Genomic DNA, 21,682 nt, shown 5'->3' on the forward strand with positions numbered 1-21,682 from the left:
CATGTCATGTTGTATGGTAGACAACATAGTCAACACAGACAACCTTATCTTCACTACTAGTATGTTGAGTTCTCTTTTGCAAGTCATTTTGAACAATTAATGATACTTATTTTTGTTAAAATGAAATTTAGAAAAATAAATAATTCTAATGTGTTTCTCTGCAGATAATTCATTCCACTGAAACAATGTCACTAACCAGAAGGCTTTCTTTCATGGACTTAAAGGCAAAGTTAATATGTAATCTCTATTAAACACCCAAGCTGACAAAGTGCTCTATAGCTACTGTTTTTTAAAATGGAAATAAGTAGATATCTATTTTAGAAATGGCTAGTAGTCATTTTTACACTAAAAGCCCCTCTAATTTAGGGAAACTCAGTCTTATATTGTTGATAACAGCACAATGAGTCTGTCATGTGTAACGAACATTTCCTGATACAGTTCTGAAGAGCACAGATATTTCTATTCTGTTTCATGACAATGTTTTAAAGCCACACATTTGCACTGATGCTTCTTTCCAAGCCAGTCAACTAATAAATGGTCTAGCAAGCTGTCTATCTCTGGCTGGTACAAATGCTAAAGAACACCCCACCTGTATATATATATATTATATACATAGATGCATAGAAATAATAAAGATTTTGTCAGAGGTTTATCTGGATGCCTTTGCCTTCACTTATAAAAATAAAATAGAACTTCCCTCAGGTTATGAAATCAGTTTTCCTATGTTTCTGCTTTTTATCAAAAGGTAATTTCCATGACAAGTTATGTAAACACGTGTACTTTGATAAATGCTCTGGAAGAATACAGACTGTTGTTTTGGAAATTGACAGAAATTTATGAAGTGTTTTATCAACATTCTTACTTTAAGAGCAGGAAGACCCATGCTGGCCAAGAGTATTCCAACTGAGGTGGAGGGAAGAGTTTCTTCCTCACCCCTAGTGTTTAGTAGTTACTTACCTGTCTCAACAGGTGGCAAGTAACACTCAATACAAATGTCAGGGAACAGCAACAGAAAGGTCTGTCTAAGTTGCTCAATATTGGCTTAATACTGTTGGTACTAAAGTTACTAGGAAAATATCTTGCAGTTTTCTTTGAGGGATAGAGTTAAGTACTTTTTGAGAACTTGAGTATATGCATCAATTAAGAATTAAGTATGATACAGCTGTTAACAGAACTCTGCTTCAGTTGCAAACTTTTCTGAGGGAAACTATCTGCAAATTTATATAACTACCGTAGGGGGATCCTGCAGGGTTGGCTGCAACTTGTAGCTATGTGGAGATCAAAAGGTTATTTAGTCCAACTGATAAATCTGGTTTGGGAGACTGTGCCTAGCCCTGTGTGTGTGAACCAGTGCAATATAAATAAAAATCATGAGAATACAGCGCATCATAGCTTTCTCTTTTGTCTGCCCATCTTTTCATTTTCTCTGGATTTCCAGTTTTCTTTTTCTTTTTTATCTTTGTTTATTTTCTGGGGCAAGGGGGCTTTGTAGGTCTTGTTGCTTCTACTATTCAAATATTAAAGTTATAGGCTGAGATAAATAAAAATCATCCCCTTCTTTTTGTTGGCTTGGCATCAATAACCAGGTAAAGAATACAATTCTAAGAACTCTGCTAGCATCAGCTGATGAAGCTTCTGTGTGCATCAGGGTCTTGACTTGGTAGATTTCTGTTTGTGAAGTGAAGAGTTTTTGATCTGGTAAACCATGAAGAGTTGGACCAATTTCAACTCTAGTTAAAATAAGGAAAACCTTAGTTTTGGAGAAGTAGAAAAGGGTAAAAAAGAGAAGGCAGAAATTCATGTTTAAGAGTCGATCCCAGGATATTGCAAGCACTTTAAAAAAACAGGTGAATATTATGGAAATTGTGTTAAGTCTTCACATCATGTGATTAGAAAACTCAGGTTTTACAGACCACAAACTGAGAAATTAAGAGGACAAATTAAAATTGCTTGGTTGTTCTTTAAAGGTAGCAGTATGCTTTATATCAAAGTAAAAACTAAAAATGCAACCACATATTAAAATAATCAAAATTTCTTGAAATTACTTTCATCATAGTTATTTAAATAAGAATCTGTAGCTCCACGTGCATCAGTGCAATCATTCAAAGTAGCAGTATAGATTTGCATCTAGGCCAAATATGAATACTTTGGTCATTCTGGCTCTTCTTCTGGCTTCAGGCTCCCTGCAGAAGGCAATTTAACAGAAATAGCAGGGCTTCAGACAAAGCTCTAGGGTTTCCAGGGGAGATTTTTAGTTGGAGACATTTGGGGGTTTAACTAAGGTACTGGTATTCTTCTGCTTGAGAGTGATACGTGCAAAGGAGAATTAGGTGAGGGGGACAGCAGAAAAGCGTATGAACTTTTTTTTCTGATTCTTTTATTAGACTGGTGGTATGATGCATACAACAAAACATGTTTGTATGATAATAAGGATTCCTGTTTTCTGGGAAACTAGCTGTACCTGGATTATTGTGGAAAGTTGTGTATTTTCTCATTATGGTAGACCTGTGTGTGTGTTTGTGCATGGTACAATGTGGTTATAGACATAATATATCAATATTAAATATAAACTTTATATGCATTCATATTTTGAGAAATGGTGCGTTTGTATCACTACAACTAATGGTCATTACATATTAACTGCGATTCTCTTACTTTCATCAGTGTTAGTTCATAAAACAACAATTTTCCCACATGAACGTGGCTTTCTGAATTCCACACCATTAGTTTAATTTGTTGTTTCCAAACTGCCAGAGCATTAAGTGAACATGAAGTTTAGTTTGAAAGAAGTTTTACTGAAAAAATATACAGAATCACAGAATCGTCTAGGTTGGAAGAGACCTCCAAGATCACCCAGTCCAATCTCTTGCCTAATACTAACAAGTCTTCCACTAAACCATATCACTAAGCTCAACATCTAAACGTCTCTTAAAGACCTCCAGGGATGGTGACTCAACCACTTCCCTGGGCAGCCCATTCCAATGCCTAACAACCCTTTCAGTAAAGAAGTTCTTCCTAATATCCAACCTAAACCTCCCCTGGCACAACTTTAGCCCATTCCCCCTTCTCCTGTCACCAGGCACGTGGGAGAACAGACCAACCCCTACCTCACTACAGCCTCCTTTAAGGTACCTATAGAGAGCGATAAGGTCGCCCCTGAGCCTCCTCTTCTCCAGGCTGAACAAGCCCAGCTCCCTCAGCCGCTCCTCGTAAGACTTGTTCTCCAGACCCCTCACCAGCTTCGTCGCCCTTCTCTGGACTCACTCGAGCACCTCCATGTCCTTCTCCTAGCAAGGGGCCCAAAACTGAACACAGTACTCGAGGTGCGGCCTCACCAGAGCCGAGTACAGGGGGACAATCACTTCCCTACACCTGCTGGCCACACTGTTTCTTATGCAAGCCAGGATGCTGTTGGCCTTCCTGGCCACCTGAGCACACTGCTGGCTCATATTCAGCCGACTATCAACCAGTACTCCCAGGTCCTTCTCTGCCAGGCAGCTTTCCAACCACTCATCTCCCAGCCTGTAGCGCTGCCTGGGGTTGTTGCGCCCCAGATGCAGGACCCGGCACTTGGCCTTGTTGAACTTCATGCAGTTGACCTCAGCCCATCGCTCCAGCCTATCCAGATCCTCCTGCAGAGCCTTCCTTCCCTCGAGCAGATCGACACACGCACCTAACTTGGTGTCATCTGCAAACTTACTGAGGGTGCACTCGATCTCCTCATCCAGATCATCGATAAAGATATTGGAGAGGACTGGCCCCAGTACTGAGCCCTGGGAGACTCCACTAGTAACCGGCTTCCAACTGGATTTAACTCTATTCACCACAACTCTTTGGGCCCGGCTATCAAGCCAGTTTTTAACCCAACGAAGCGTACACCAGTCCAAGCCACGAGCAGCCAGTTTTTTGAGGAGAATGTTGTGGGAAACGGTGTCAAAACCTTACTGAAGTCAAGGTAGACCACATCCACAGCCTTTCCCTCATCCACTAAGCGTGTCACTTTGTCATAGAAGGAGATCAGGTTCGTCAAGCAGGACCTGCCCTTCATAAACCCATGCTGACTGGGCCTGATCGCCTGGCTGCCCTGCAAGTGCCGCGTGATGACACTCAAGATAATCTGCTCCATGAGCTTCCCTGGCACGGATGTCAAACTAATAAGCCTATAGTTCCCCGGGTCTACCCTCCGACCCCTTGTAGATGGGCGTCACGTTTGCTAGCCGCCAGTCGACTGGGACCTCCCCTGATAGCCAGGACTGCTGATAAATGATGGAAAGCGGCTTGGCCAGCTCCTCCACCAGTTCTCTCAGTACCCTCGGGTGGATCCCATCCGGCCCCATCGACTTGCGTACATCCAAGTGCTGTAGCAGGTCGCCAACCATTTCCTCATGGATAGTGAGGGCCACATCCTGCTCCCCATCCCCTTCCACCAGCTCAGGGTACTGGGTATCCAGAGAAGAAATCTATGAAAATAGCCAGAATATTTACCTCTGCTTCTGTCCTCAAATGTCCATATTTTGGGACAGTAAAGATTTGTGAATAGTATTTGGCAACTAGTTGTAGCATTTAAAGCATGTCTTTCAGTTTGAGAGATTTAATGAACCCATAGGCAAGACTGAAGTTTTTTTTTTTTTTTAGGACTGTTATATTGTAAAATATCACATGACCTTTTCTAGCTTTGAACTTGAAATGGCAATAGCAAAAAGCAAGGCACAAAATGTTTGCAAACATCTAGCAAGAGCAAAAGCTTTCACATCCAGCTTTGACAAAATTCAATCCAGTCTTTCACCTGCGTTTTATGTTCTTGTTCTTATGTTCAATGTCTTCCATCACTTTTGGGTGAGTCTTGGTGTTTCCTTGGGGTTTGCTAGAATAATCAAGTTTTATGATGATGATTTTTTTTACGCAATGCAATTGATTAGACTGCTATATTTTCAGCAGATATTTTGGACTTCTACAAATACACACACTGCAAACTCACAACTGAAAGAATATGTTGGAGAGGATGAAAACGTAAAATGCAGAAATGCTTAAACATGAAAGTATTATTAAATCAGATGCCAGTGGTGTTTGTTCAGTGCTAATGGAGAGATCTTGAACAATGATTTGTAGGTTTTCACGTTGTTATCATTGCTATGGATTTTTTTTTTTTTTCCTCTCCTGTCAGTGCAACTTGTATTATTTCTTTCATTCCACCTCAGATCCTTCCTCTTAATGTGGTAGGGTTGATCATTGTATATTGTTTTTCACAGAAAATAACAAGCCTGCTAACAAAAAAAAGAAAAAAATCAAAGAAACCTAAAAGATTTGAAAAAGAAATTGTTGTAATCAAAAATTTTCACATTTTTATAATAAAAAAGCACAGTAATAGTTGAAAAGAATAGCTCTGCTTATGTTTGCCTTTGAAGATCATAATAATCAATATAAATATTGGACCATATAATTAATGACCAGAATCAACAGTATGACTGGTTTATAATTTTTTTTAAAATAAGGTATTGCAGACAACAGATCCCAAATGCAGACAGACAAATTTGTATTAATTTATTTTCTTCCCTTCTGCTAGAATAGATGTTTTTGTGCTAGTTTTACAGGGGTATTCTGGGATCCTGGGAAAATTAATTCAGACATAAGGCTATTAGTGGATATATGTTGTGTATCATAAAAATAGCCTTGAGAATTTGAGCATTTTTCATCTACTGATATTGAAGTTTTCTTAAAGGGACAAAGCCCCTGATACTTCTCAGAGGAACTGGAAAAATATATGTGTTTTTTTATTTTATTAAATAAAAATGGAAAAGTCTTTTGAGAATCAGGGTGGACTAAGAATTTCAGCCTGGATGCTCTAATTTATCCATGTTGTGCTGCTATTGCTATGTGAAATAGGCTGAGCTCACTACGGGCGTAATACTGGCAGATGTACTGCCTGCATCAGTGATCTCTCATCCTCCATGCCAGTGCAGCAAACATACAGAGAAGGTGTTGAAGATGACAGTTATAGATAGGTTTGCGAATCTTGCTATTTCTTTCAAGATTAAAAAAAAAAAAAAAAAAAAGGCCATGCAAAATTCTCATGTTTTAACAAATTCTTGGATTAGCATAATGCTGCAGCAGAGAGCAGAAGAGTTAAACATTTAACTTAAGAATTTATAGTGGCTCTCATCCACCTAAGCCATTGATGCGTTGGGAGGCTGCATGACACCTTTTCAGTTCAGGCTCACAAGCTCTCTCCCAGACAATACACCGCTATGATTCAAAGGTTAGCATTTACAGGGAACCATTCCCAGCAGGCAGTTTGGGTGTGATCACCATGCTTTGAACTGTAAGGGAGTTTAATGTAAAGGATAAGCCAAAGAAAAGTACATGACCAATTTCATTTACTTGTAGAGATGGAGCCTTTGTCCCATGCACTTCTTATCTGGTGGTATAACAAATAATAGCTTGATTACCCTTTCTGGCTGTTTAAAATACTTTTATATTGCTATCTGAACCCTCCTAATAGTGATTACTTGGTTGGTATCTTACTTAGAAGCACTTAGTTCTTATCATCTTAAGAGTATCCAACATTTCGCTATGCAAATCCTTATTTCAGCACCTCTTTATTTCAACCAACAAGTATGCAGCACATACGTTTCTTTGAGTACCCGAGAGTTTCTGCTTTGCAGTAATCTGTGCAATCTATACAGGTCTCTGCTTTACTGATAACTGCCGGAAGACAGAACCGCAATGTGGATGAATTGGTTACCTTTTTTTCGTGCTATGATTGATTTCTAGTGGTTTTTAATCTTTTCATGAGCACCCCTGTAGATGTGTACATATACATATTTTCCTCTCATGTGAATTGCTTACAGCATATTTGGGTTTCACTTCATTTTTTTTTTTCTTCAAGTTTGTGATTACGCCATTGCCTTTTTCCATGCTTAATCTTTTAAAAGGGGCATGGTTGTCCAAAATATTCTGAAATAGGCAAAACATAATCTGTTCAGATCAATTTCTTAAATCTTATCCTAATTAAAATCATAAGCTTTTGTGACTTCTAATTTAGTTTGTAGGAAATCTTTCAAAGACTCTATAAAAAATCAAAAGACATTGTTTTATCAATTTTAATGTGTACATTCCATTTGCATTTAAGTTGTAAGTAGCCCAATTTAAAATAGTTTATATTTTCAAGTTACACTTGTGTTTGAGAGCCCTAACATGTAGTTCTTTCTCAGAATTGGCTGAAATTTTGCTAGTGGATTGCAATTCTTTGCAGTGAATACTATGCAAAGCCATTACAAAAGTGCCACAGTTTGCTTGATTATGCAATATATAGAAATTCCTAGTGGGATTTGTAATTTATTGCTATACAGAAATTGAGAAAGACAGGAAAAATGGAAGGAAAAAAGGCATGGAAAGTTAAGACCAGAACAGTTGAAAGAGAGGGGTGCTGTGGAGGTACTAACACTACCGTTACCACCTATTTTTTAAAAGCTTTCCAAATGCCTTGTAAATCCCATGAGGGAATGTGTGTGCATTGTGTATGCAAGTGATCAACATAACCACTAGAATCCACCACTGTTGACATCCCTGAGAGGTACATAAAATGTGCTTAATTAAAGTTAATGATCAAACACCATTGCAGACCAGGTACCCCAGATGGGTTATAGGAGATGGTATACCTGTGATGATGGGTGCCTTAAAAATACCCTGTTCAGAAAGACAGGTGAAACATCAATGACAGTGTGAATGACAGAAAGCTCCTGAGCAAACACTGACTCCCTTACTGTTCGTGTAAATTTATCTTGGTTTGGGTCTTATCAGAGAACTTGTAAAATCCAATTATTTTTCCTCCTATTTCTTACAGAAGTGAAATCTCCTGTATGGTAAAGTAAGAGAGTATACAACTTTAAGTATAAAAATAGCCTTACTGGCTTCAATACATTAAAATTACATAGGTTCAATTACCTCAGTTAATTTATGACCATTGATAGTTTGACCACCAGGGAAAGCTTTCTAGCATTTACGTATCTTCTGCTACACTAGGTGAAGTGATAATGCTGTGTGTGCACAGATCAAGTCAAGATTTGAAGAATCCCAAGAGTATCAGTAAATCATTAGGCTCTTTACAAAGTAATAATTAAGGTAAGTGGTAAAACCAGATGTTTAATTGTCCTTGGATGTTCTGATCAGTGTTGCCAAAAACAATAGTTTCTTCACATTGCTTAAGTGTATGATCACAGCTGTGGTCCTCCACACAAAATTTAAAGAAATGTTATATTCCACACACACAAAAAAGAGAAAGCTAGAAAGCTGAAAATAAACTGAATTCTTTAAAATATATATATATATTTAAGTTTAGGAAAAATACAGTTAATTCTCATTATGACAAAATGATTATCAGCTTTCAGAAATTTGTCTTGATACCTTAGCTTTCCATCTTCACTTAGATGTCAACAAAAAGAAATAGAAGTTCAGACATGCCCCAAAATTTGTGTCCAGGTGTAAATAATAATAATAAAAAAGTAATGATGATGATGTAAACTCTCAGTATTTCATATCTTTAGAATGAGTTCAGAAGTCCATTCTAATTTCATTAAACAAAAGACAACTCCGGTAGTAATGGAAAAAGGGAGATAGTATTTCTTAGGCGATCAATCTTTGCAGTTACTCAGAGTTACTTACTCCTGGATCTTATCAAGTCCCGATCCTTTCTATATCTATTCCCCCAGACATCTTCTGTCAGAGTGAGTGTCTATTTTAGCCTTTTTTTCTTAAAGCTTCTGTGTCTGAAGATTGTAGTTTAGAAGAGACTGACTAATGATGTGATTTTTTCAACTCAGAATTCATGTTTCTACCTTTGTTTTCTGAAGGGAACTTGCATGTTTTTTTTTCAGTGCTCTACTTTATGGAGAATATCAAAGATGTGTATTTTAGAATCTGGAAACTATTCCAAGCACACAAAGGGTGAGAAGGTGATTGGCAGTAGTCAGCATGGATTCACAAAGGGGAGGTCATGCTTGTTAGACCTGAAAACTTTCTATGATGAAATGACTAGCTTGGCCGATGAGGGGAGAGTAGTGGATATTGTCCACCTTGACTTCTAATTCTTGCCGACACTACATGTTTCAAATTATATTAATTATGCTTATGCATAATTTTCTGATGTTACATGAGTTCTCTCAATATTGAAGCTCTGTCTCTGAAGTTCTCCCAGATAATTTAAGAAATGTTGAATTAGAATATCAAAGCATTTTTATTCTTCTTCTCTAGGATAATTAGGAATGATTTAGTTTTGCTGGAGAGTAATTTGGGTCAATATTAATAGACACCCAAGAATGTTTTCTCACCACTAAAAGTATGACCTTAATGTAATTTATATATATATAATATATATATATATCAATGTGAATCAGGCACTGTTATCATCATAAATTCACCTTTCATTCTTATTATTCAGGAGTCCACAGTACAACTTTACAGACATCTTTAATGCAGCTTTAGTGTATCGGACTAGATTCCAATGAGAAGAGGTCAATGCAACATCTGTCTTACTTTGCCTACACTGTAATGCATACCGTTCTGCTATTTCAGGAATCTCTGGAGTGTAACATAAACTCAGATTTAATGACTTGGAACCTACTGTTTCAACTGCTATTTTGACAAGCTGTTGGCCTGCTATAGCGTACACAAGACTTTCATCCTTCATGGAGAGTGGCTAAATTGGCAGCAGGTTTTACGTGCAAGTTTAACATATTTTCCCACATGAATGTTCCGAGAGAAAAAATGATGAGATGTACAGAACTAAGATAGTCTTCAGTACCTGACAAGTAAGTGGTCATCAAGTTTATTTATAGTATTATCATAGATACGAAGTGTTTCTTAATAAGAACTACAATGTTAATAAGCATAAGAGCCAGCTGAAATAGGAGAATTTTCAACATATTTCTAATAACTGTCCTAGACGTATGAACACAGCCTCCCAATACCTCTGGATTTAGTAGAAATCAGGCATCTTTTTATCATCAATGATGTGAAAGTTAATTGCACTTTTCTAACTACAGATGGTCTAGAGGATGGTGTATGATATACTGTAGGATATCACTGTGATGGTTTTGATCATTGGTGGCAAACTTCAGGGTAAAATTGGTGGTTAGAGTATTCTTTGAAGTGAGACATACACCAGAGTTTAAGCTCAGAGTTTAAGCTGTCCCGTTACATTGTGTCTCTGTTTTAGTTAATGCTGCTTTCAGCTCTTCACAGGTTCCACTGGTTGCCTGGGAGGCATTGCCTTTCCCATGACCCTTATCTGTGCTTCATGAGGACAAACATTTGAGGTGCATTGGAAAGAACAAATGATTTTGTAACTGAAGTCTTAAAGCATGTTCTATGCATCAGTGAGTTACAAGGAGCAGAAAATGAGAAGTTGCTATGAATGTTAGTACATCAGAATCTGGTTGTGTTTACAGAAGTCTAATCATAGATATGCCTATGTCATCTATATGATATTATTTTGCCAGTACCTTGGTTTTACTGAGATCTGCATATTATGTCCTTTTGTATCAGTGCATGGTGTCCTTGACTTGGTATATGATTGTTAGTCTAGTTCAGCTAAACGCTGCAATGACAAAGTATTTTTAGATAATATGATAATAAAAATCAGTTTCACTGGTCAGTAAAAACAGTGAACAGGCTAGATATAAAAAAGGAAAATGCAGGACTTAGCCTTCCGCCTGTGCACTGCAGTTCTCCTTTGTACTCTCTTTTTGACATGAGAAAATACCTGTATCCAGCAGCCACAAAGTCAATGCTGTGGGAAGGAAATATTGATGTTTGGACTGGAAGGAAGTGTTGTGCACTCTTTCCAGGTCACTCTAATGAGTGGAAGAGCAGAACCTGACTGCTCACTTGATAAGCATCTGCCAAACAGTCTGGAAATAATGCCTTATACTGCATTAGCAGAGAGTTGTTTTGGGAATGACAGAAGTGTGGATTTTCTCTGTCAACATAATATTATAACGAGTGATTCCTAGGTGAGCAGTGTGGGAAGAAGAAACTGTCAGAGGAAATATATGAGAAAAGCATTTTATGTCACTGTATTTTGGAAATCAGCTGTATTCTTTTACCCTTTTGGGTTTGTTTTCAGAGAAAAGTAATAAGAAAAAACAAAACTCGAACTTAAAGACTAAAATTGTTCTCTGCTTTTCTCAGACAGCAAAACTGATGTCTCTCTTGCTACTTCTCCTATAGGATGTAGCAGTAGCTGCAGATTGGTATAAGCAAATTATTCAGTCCTGAACTGAGGGATTGCTTGTTTACCATTTCAATTACAATTAAAGCTAGAGGGAAATACAATGCATGCAGGAATTCTAAGTCCCAGGTTCCTTCAGAAATAATGTCAGCATTTCAAGTTTCTTAAACATACAGAGCTTATTTTGTCCCATTCGTTCTAGAACGTTTAAATCAGTGAAATGTTCTGCTTAAAATAAGCTGCTATGATCTTTTTAATAGAGAAGATTCTGTGTTTGAAGCTACAGTCATTAAATGTTAATATAATAGTTAAAAATGAATGCATTAAAGAACAATGATCAAACAATTATATTTCACTTTATAGATTCAACTAGTTAGTCTATCAATTGAAAATTAATTATTTTGTATTTAATTGCAGGTCATTTAGCATATTTGTATTTTCCTAGGGATTTGCTAGTCAAGTATCTTGTTAGATTCTCTTTGACTGTAGTTCATTCAATAAGTTTCAATACAAGTGGATTACTTTAGAAATACAAGTTGATTACTTTAGAAAAGACATGTTCCTTCCCAGAGCAGTTTCCTGCAGAATCTAAGTCTTGGCTTCTATCCTGGAAACCATTTGACCACCAGAAACCATTCATGGATTTGGCTTTTTTACCTGACCAAATTAAGACCATCTAGAAAATGGAGCAGCCTGTGCAAGCGCATTTTACAGATTGTCTTTGGAAACTTAAAGTTAGTTTCTTCATGCCTAATGCTGTTGGACAAAATCAAGAGGCCAGAAACTACAAGCATAAAAGTTACAGTATGCTTTCTTTTTAAATTATAAAACTCAAGTTCAGACTAATTCTGCTCTTCCCAAATATATAAAATGCTTATATGTGATTGACAGAAATATTGGTGATTTAAAATGTTTTTAAATTCTAACTTCCATACACAATCACTATGATTTTATATTTTTTGCATCTCATCATCAAATGAAATGGGAAGGTTACATCAAACATGATTCCGACATAAATAGTTATTAAGCTGACATCATCAGAGTCCTGGGTAATACAATATTGATTTACTATCTGATTTCTGCTGTGGAGCCTTTCTTTGAGACATCCATGTGCAGGTAGACTTTGCTGCCAACAGGAGGAGATGACAGGGGCTAGACTGAGATAAGGTGAAATTTTTTTTTTTTTTTTTTGCTATGTGAGACTGCTTTATCCGTGCAGCAAACTAGGATTGTCCTGAGAACAGTCAGTAAACATAATGATCTAATGGGGGAAATGAAACTTAGAGATGTGTGAAGACACTTCTTCTCCAGTACAAAGTGAAAAACAGAACAACTCATAGACTAATATCCATTTTCACACATGTACAACATCTTAAGCATTTTATTTTGTTTTTGAAACAGTCCAAATACTTTGGCTTTCTAAGTATTTTGTAATTCCTGTATCCCTGTCATTGTAATTCGTGATGAAAAATGCTGTATTGTCTTCATTGTAACCAATCTCTTCTTACAACCTGAGTCAATGGCAAAATCTTTTGAAGCTCAGCTTGTTGTACATGGTGCAATAGCACCTTGTATGGCAATGAGCTTTTAAGAGGGTGAGAATCAGTGGGTCAGACAATGAGAGAGGCTCCTGGTTTTCCTAGTAATGTGTGCTAAAAAGGAGCTATATTTCCTGATCCATCCTCAGGAGCAGTGTTGGTGGCTTTGCTCTCTTTCTAGCGGATAAACATTAGAGAAATATCTAGAAGGTGCAGTGCAGTGTGAAAAAATTGAAGTGTTTTAGTTTCTGTGCAAAGTTTTAAATGTAAGAAAGCCAAAGAGCTTGCAAAGCAAATCTAGCACATAGCTAGATTCTAACTTAAACATGTCTATTGACTCTGTATAAATATACAATTACCTGCCTAATTACCTGTGTGTGCTGTTGTTCTAGAACAGCTTATTGTGGTTTTAACAGGCAACAGAGAAGTCCTGTAGCATATTTACACATTATTTGAAGGGTTATTATCTGATTCCTGTACCTCACAATATTCTCTATTAACTGAATCGGATTTACCCACATTTGAAAATGGATTTCCAGCAAAACATTAGGCAATATTATACAGCATGTTACCACTGAAATATATGTGACTGCCATTTTGGATTATATCTTGTCACTATTAGAGTAGTTTTTCAGAAGCAGCAGTATTAGCCGTATCTCCTTAGAACTACAAACAGTCTTGGGGGACTGTCATCATTTTCCCTCTGCGTCTAGATTGTTGGCTTTTTCATCAGACATCCTAGTTATAGAACCTCTACCAGAATTAGTGCATGAAAACTTGCTCACATATTTTTATGCGCTATTTTAGTGCAATCGCTACAAGGCATATTACTAGGCGTAATCAACACAGAATTTCATTATAACTTTTCTGTATTCTCAAATTAAAAGTGTGGTTTACCATTACTCTTAATTGAGCATAATATTGAACAGACATCATGATGTACTCTCTGCACTTAGTCTAGTGATGATGTGCCTTTAAAGTGAGTCAGTTCAGTTTGCTGATCTGTTAGAAAAGTGTTTATTTTACCTGTGGATTTCTGTCAGATCTATAAGCTGAACCAACTCACCTTGTTGACTGCATGATCATTATTTAGAACAAGGGCAAGAAAAACAGTGGGAGAGCAAGGTCAGGGATAAGTTAGATGAACTTTGGAAGCAGCCTTCAATTACGCTACATTAGGGGAAATATGAAAATACACCCTTAGATACTTTTTCCTAGGTAAATGTGCAGTTCAGCATGGCTAATCATGCTGATTTTTCATTCCCTCCCCCCTATAAAATCAAAATCAAGAAGAATGACTTGCAAACTTCTCATTTGTTTGTGAGAGTTTGTCAGTCTCTCAGCCTCTAACAAAGACCAGGCATTCTATAAGTGGTAGTGTTAGTGTCTGATTTGTAATAGTCTGGGATGTAATTCTATAATTGATTTTTAAAAGTGTAATCGTGTGTTGTAGGCTCAATTTATTTAGGGTTATACCATAATCGTTTCCTTGAGTGTCAGATCACACCTTTCTATTAACCTGCTTCTGGGAATCTTGTAAGGAGCTGATGTTTAATGTCATTTATTATGACAAATAGTTGAAACTTGAGATGTGAACCATGTTCCAATGTCATGTGTAATCTGTTCAGGAACATGTAACAACAGTTTTAATGCTTGCTGATGTTTCTGAACTGGCTGAGCTCACACAGAGCATTACAGGCCTCTTAGAATGAATAACTGTTGTAGCAGAAAACATGCTTCTTGAACTATCAACAATACTAGATTGGAATTTACTGCCAGGACCCAAAAGACGGTGACCACAATTTTCTTAAGAGTTATGGAAGATCCAGTTCTTTTAATACCATATTATTCCAGGGCCTGAAATCTTTGGAAAATTCATTATTTTTTTTTATTTTCAACACTACTACCTTAAAAAACAAAACAAAACAAAAAAAAAACCTACTTTCAAGAATCTTTCATAATTTGAAAATGTATTTTAGTAGTAGGCCACGTGACTATTATATTCTTCAATACATACTGTGAACCAGAGATGTCCTAACATACTCTTCCCATGGATCAGTATCAAATATTGGGTGCAGGTTCTATTCACTATGTTAATCTGTAAGATCAAGATAAGTAGTATCTATTTTAGTAAATATGTCCCTTTCTGTTGTACTTTACATTCCAGGTAGGTTTCAGCAAGTTTGATGTTAAGGAAATGCTTCTACAAGGTAATAAAGCAGACTAAGCTGTTATTCTAATTTTGGGAAGAAAAAGAAAAAAAAAAAAAAAAAAAAAAGAGAAGGAAATTTTGATGCTTCTCTCTTTAATGAAATCTCTTGAAATCTCTGAATCACCCTAGATACAGAGAATCTATTGCTCTTTTCACTATTTACACTCCAGGGAGTTCACCACTCATTAGAGTTAACTTTGGATACAATTCCAGAGGACTGAAAATTTGCAAGTTTTGCCTCTGGTTGTGATTGTAACCATAAAAGATGCTAGATTGACACCACAAAATCCAACCATTGCATAATTAAAAAAAAAAAATAAAAAAAAATCTTTGTTTCATAAGACTGTGATTATATCCTGGCACCGTTACATGACCGTTTCAAAAATTTCAGCTATTTTCTGTTTTGGGATGAAGTCAACAGGTGTGGTAAGCCTCCAGAAACACAGTGATTTGCCAGTGCAACTGAATCCCTCTCTACCAGGTTAATATGTTGCTGCTGCTTCACAGTGCAGAGGTTTACAATACTGTATCCACCATGAAATCCTGTAAGGGAAGAAAGATTTTCTGACCATACACTTTGAATTATTCTTGCAATCTCATTTTCTGGAGTTGTCTGTGATAAACCAGCTTCCAAACTACAGAAATAGCAAGCTCCATGTGAGACTTATTTCATTTTGGACCTTCCGGGAATCCAAACAATAAAATTGCCTTCCAAATGAGACAGTTATAGAATCATCTTGGCAATTTCACTGGGGTTCATATTAGCCCAAACATGCTGATGAATCTAAAATGTACTCTGGTATTTTTCCAAAGGTTTTATTTTCTCACTGACTTGAAAAGTCCATATGTATGCCCAAATATCTTGCTTATTTTCTTTTACACAAAAACTATTGGCATATTCGGACTGTTTCTTATAATGAGAATGTACTATGAATATTGTCCTTGATGTCCTTTCTGGCTGATCCCAGCTTGTTTCTTCTACAGATTATCTAATTTCGTCGTAGTTGTGAAACATGCAGTAAAATTGTTCATTCAGTGAGCATGCCAGACAGTTGCATTTCCTGGTCTGGTTGTGTTACTTCAATCTGTGTAGCAGATATAAAACAAGTCACCTGCATCATTTTAACCATTGTGAAATAAATTCCAGTATGATTTTTAATGCAGCTCATATTCAGGAATTGATTCACTTTCTCGTTCCATCTATAAAAGTCCCTTGCAAGCACCTCTTGGCTTTGGGGACAGGTGATTGTGCAGAATTTCTGCAGTCTTAGCAAGTTTTGTCTCCGCTCTTCGTAGGAGCTGTAAGACTGCATAGCAGCTTAATAAATGCTATAGCTTTATTTATCTCCATTCTGTTAAACAAAGTTCCTGTCATTTTCCTAACTGTGGTGTTAACATAGGTAGCCTAATACTTGAGGAAAGGTTTTTCAGGGAGGTTGGATTGAAGTTTCTTGCATTTCTCACTGGCTTGCACGTGCTTTTGGTTTAGCCCTGTTATAACAGATACACTGGGGTCATATGATGTATTTCAGCACCAGTGCCACACATCCACTTAATCCCTTTTCTCCATGTTTTCTTAGTTTCAACCCCAGGTCCTGCTGAGGGGTGAAAGAAGAGTCTGAGCAGTATAGCAGTGACAGAGAGGTGACATTGCAAGAAAAAACAAATTTTGTGTATTCATGTTTCAACAGTGATTTACATGGGACATGCATCATTGCTGCACATTTCCAACTGTTTCTGGTATACTTAGGACTCTAAGTATAATTTTATAAGTTCTAAGTAATTTTATAAGCTTTTGACACAGCAATTAAATCAACCTAGAAATAGTATGGCATGATAAGGTTCTCTTTGCATGATCTACAAAGTGTGTGATTTAATACAAGAAAGTCTATGAAGTTTTAGAGTGTTTTTACTGTTATTATCATAAGCTAGTTCCTATTGATTTGATAGTAGAAAATGAATAATTAATACTCAGTGTTACAAAGTGCTTTACAAAAGTAATTAATTTACACTTCATTAGTTAATTCTTTTTAACACAGACTTAATGATCATTTAGACACAGTAAGATCCGAAGTATTTTCAGTTTCTATAGCACAATATTGGTATTGTAATTAAGGATGAATTTAAACATCATGTTTGTTTTCAGCCCATTCCTTGATGCTGCAAGCATGTGTTCACCTAATCATTTGTTGTTGTTAAGTGAAATCAGTAGGGCCACTTATAAATGAAGAATGTGTTTTAAGATCAATATAAGCAGTAACTGACACATGAATAATGTAATCTAATGCAGCCCCTGGATAATTTTCATACCCAAGATGCAGGATTTTGCTCATACTACATGCATAGGCTTTCCTTTCCCCCTCATCCTCCTTTTCCTTTTTTTTCCTTTCCAATTCACCTAGAATAGAGAGAGTTGTCATGCTGAAGACTATCAAGCACAGTATCCAGTTCCTAGGAGATGCCAGCTACAGATGCTGTAACAGAGCATTCAACATAATAATTAGGGCAATCTGCATTTTTTCCTCTGATGCCCAATAATTAGCATTTGTCTTTAGCCACAAAGTAACCAGCATTTAGATCCAGTTTTTACATCCATTCTAAATCTTCCTTTCTTAATTCACACTGTGATAACGGAACATTCCTGTAATTCATACAAATTGTAATCCCTTTTAAATCTTCCAAGTCATGTGTTTAATGGCAGTTCTTCTTGAAGTCTGTTTCTGTGTTGTACCTTTCATAAGACTGCAGTTAGGTTTCTTTCAGTTTTGACTGCCTTGTTCTTATCTTGTGAGACAAAGAAAACAGAAGTTTAATCTACCGTCATTGTTTATATTTCTTAGCATCTCCTTTGTGATTAATCTTTTTCCAAATCAATAGTCTCAGTATTTTTAGTATGTGTAGATATAACATTCCTAGATTTCACTCCTCAATTACTCATTTTTTTTTTAAATCAAGTGACTAATAATGAACAAGATTAATGACAATCACATTGCCAATTTTTAGACATCTGTCTCAATTTGAAATGTTGGTTCCCCCCAAAATCAGAGGGTTACAATGAATACACAAGTTAGAAGCTTAAAATTCGTTGTGTTAATAAGGGAGAGAATAATGATTCTTTATTTTTTTAATGGTTCTTAAATATATTCCTAGATTCCTCCTATCTAATTTCTTTTGATTTTTGGATTGCAGCAACATATTTTCCAAGAGACTGTATTTAGGTATCTATGATGCAGCCCAGTTAAGGAGGATGTTGTATCATGCCATAGGTTTACTTGTAAGGAAAATATTTTGTGCTTATTTCATTTCCACATAATAAAGAAGCTCTTTCTCTTTTAACATACAGGTTTTTTCAAACATGAATTTATTGTCTTATAAAAAAAAAGATAATTTTATTTTTTTGCTTAAACATTTGTGTGCAAATTCTAATGTAGGTTGTTTCTACTACATAGAACATATTTACTAACATTTTGAATGAGAACATCTAAACAAAATGTTCTTCGTTAAAATATTTAATCTGAATGTTATTAAATTTATATGAAATCACATACCTCTCTGAATCATGGAAAACCCTTGATTTTAAGTGCAAGGTATCACATATCCCATCACAGGGAAAATATCCAGGATGTTTTAACTTGCTCAATTAAGGTACATCAGTCATCCCTGCTAAAGAAAGTTATTTCTTTCACAGAAGTGATTTCATTAAAACTTAAAAATTAATTGCCCATGACCCTGAACCGTACTGTGTCCTGGCTGGCATGGTAAACACTGTGGTTTGCAAACTGTATTTTCCTTTTTTAACTTTTGTAACATCAACTGTTACTGATTAAAACAGGCTAGTTCTGCCAACTGTCGCGTACAGTGTTGAGCAACAGGAAAAGAGCAGTCCCCACAGTCAAACACAGAGGCATATACATTTGCACCACTGTCTTTTAAAACACAATTAATTTGTTCACACTTTCCTAAAAGCAATTAACAACAGGCAGGAGTTCTAATGAAATAATGTGATGATTCCCCACAGGGACTATTTGTAATGAACATTACAGAGTAGCAACAACTTCAAAGTGTTTACATTAAGACATGATTAATTACAAAGCCATTAAGCTACATATTGGCTAAAATGTAGACCCAAATTTAGGGATATTTTAATTAAGTAATAGTGTTTATTGGTATATTCCCTGCCTAAGTATAACTTCGGTGAGGGGGTTGGCTTATTTAGGAGGGTGGTGGAACACTTTTCTTGCAAGATCACCAGCATTCAGCTCACTTCTTGCACAAGTGTCATTTTCTACAATGTAATGGTCTAGTGAAGTGGGTTTGTATTGAAACATTTAGATGTTTCAGTTAGAGTAAGTGTCTGTTTATGGTAGTTAGTTGGAGCTATACAAATGAGCTCTTAAGGGAAAGAATTAACTTAAGGTTAAACAGAACTTTTAAACGTGCTGCTGGAAATTAAGTTTAGGGACCTGTCAAAAGTTTAACAATCAGATTCTTAATTTCTGCATGGCTGAGCATTGAATCAAACATGCTCATTTAGAAAAATATTTTATAATTATGGTTTTATCAAATGTCTGACTTTAGTTTTGCTATGTATAACACTTTATTCCAGGTTTCTTTGGTGATTTAAATAAAACCTTTGAGATGTGGACCTAGGATTTTTCACTGTTTAGATGTCTAGTGTGTTTAGATTTCAGAGAGTAATATGTAATCTAAATCCTGTTTTGCAAAAACAAAAAGAACTGCCAGTTGTTATAAAGGCACGATTAAAAAATATTTGGGGATCTTTAAGTAGAATAATTATGGAGAATATATGAAATATATTCAAAGAATTTATGCCAGAAAGTGAGATTTTTAGGAGCACATACGTGAGTTAGAAGAAAAAAACACAGTTTGAAATCAATCAGATACATGCTTCTAAGGAATTACTTAATTATTTTCTTAAGTACTTAAGAAAGTCTACATCATGGTGTAATAAGTGCTTGGATTTTAAAAAATGAAATACCATTTTTTTATGAAGACTCTCAGATGCTTTATAAATTGTATTGTGTGATATAATTTTGTATGTGTCTGTATCACTGAACTCAAAGAAGTATTTGACTCCTCTTGCATTAAAATATTGTTGCAATTGAAATTGTTACTTGTGTTCTAGTAACCTCAGTACTGAATGTCAGACTTTTGAGTGAGGATGTCTTGATGTTTTAGCAGATTGCTTGCAATACCATTAAAAACACTGTCTTTAATCTGATTCACTTTTTCCCCATAGCAAGTTTTGAAATCAGATACAGTCTTGCTGTTATCTACTGACTCAGTAAACTAAATCTGCTTTCTTGATTACATTGTCTTGTTGAAGTGCTTTGAAAGTGTGACATTTTAAGCAAGGAATAATACTGTTTTCATTATGAAATCCCCCAAATCAACATAATCAAGTAGTAATTAACATTTACATAAGGTGACTTTCCAAATCAGAATTAATTCTCTTATCTTGGATTCACAGTCTTTTTCTTTATGAAATGCCCAAGCATTTCATAGTGCATGAGGAAAATCAGTTTTAAGATACTTGGAGTTGTTTCTCTTGAACACATTCACTTGCTTTTAGGACAGTTATTCAATATAGAGAACAAAAAAGCTAGCGCAAGTGAAAAGTATAAATGAAATAGCATTTGTGCTCTGCATTAAAGTTATAAAGACCAAGTAAATAATTTGGCCCGCATGCAATAATACATAAGAAGTGTGTACTAACTGACAATGATCTCTAGTGTAGTTAATGAACCTAGTGGGGCTATGCAGATGCATATGTGCACACAGGTGCTTTTTCCACTGAGTTTATTGATTGCTGTGTTATCTGTGCAACTTCAGACATAAAAAGCTGTATTTTAAAAGAATCATAAAATCATTTATATTTGTAGAACTTTACTGATCCTAGTACTGGGAAGGTGAAAGAAAGACATAACATTTGTGTTCATAGGCAAGCTCCTAGTTTTAGGTCATCTTGGGAGAAGATGGATGGTTTCCTCTGCTAGGACATGTTAGCTGAATGCATTAGATAATTTAATGTATTCATTAACACTTCAAATTTAAACTTGTTTCAAATATCTGGCCACTGACTCATGTGAAACTTTTCCCTGCTTCCTTCAAGATCCTGTATTTTGTTTTCATGAAGGTACTTGACACACTAGTCAAGTCACCTGTCAAGCTTTTGGTAAGATAAATATACCAGTTCCTTTGTAAGGCACTTTTTAACGCAGTTCTTATTAAGGCTAGTTTCTTCTTCCTAATGTCTTCTGTAGTCTCATAATTGCTTTGCTAAGCCAATTGTAAGAGAAATGTTGTTTATTCCAAATAAACCCAAATGAATGATTGCTGGTCTCCAGCCTTGAGCTGTGGATTAATTCCAAAGCTCCTATAATAGCTATAAAAGCACTACCACAAATTGTTGTGATAGGACTCAAGTTTTATAATTTAAACATTTGTACCTAATGGACAAGATCATAAGTGGGAAAATATATAGTAACTTTGTGAATAGGATAAAATGTCCGCAGTAGGAAGTAAAACAGAGTTTTTAAATGAAATAAATGAGAGTATTCATTCTGTTTTATTTTATGCCCATGTGAATATAGCAAAAAAGCAGTTCATACTGCCCCTATCCATGTCTTTTCTATAGGCTACAGCTGTTAAGGAAATCATGAAAAATCACACACCCCACTCCCC

At 36.0% G+C, this 21,682-nt stretch overlaps 1 long non-coding RNA gene across 1 annotated transcript in view; it reads left to right on the forward strand.

Moving 5' to 3' along the window:
- The window catches only part of LOC310903743, a 136,201-nt gene that overhangs the window by 50,674 nt on the left and 63,845 nt on the right, over positions 1 to 21,682 (forward strand). Inside the window, exons 8-9 of the long non-coding RNA XR_014587766.1 lie at positions 8,023 to 8,121; positions 9,571 to 9,806. This is a non-coding gene — a long non-coding RNA (uncharacterized lncRNA). The remainder of the gene's footprint in view (positions 1 to 8,022; positions 8,122 to 9,570; positions 9,807 to 21,682) is intronic.

The sequence above is a fragment of the Anser anser genome (assembly GCF_964211835.1).
Source record: "Anser anser genome assembly, chromosome: 8".
Taxonomy (NCBI): domain Eukaryota; kingdom Metazoa; phylum Chordata; class Aves; order Anseriformes; family Anatidae; genus Anser; species Anser anser.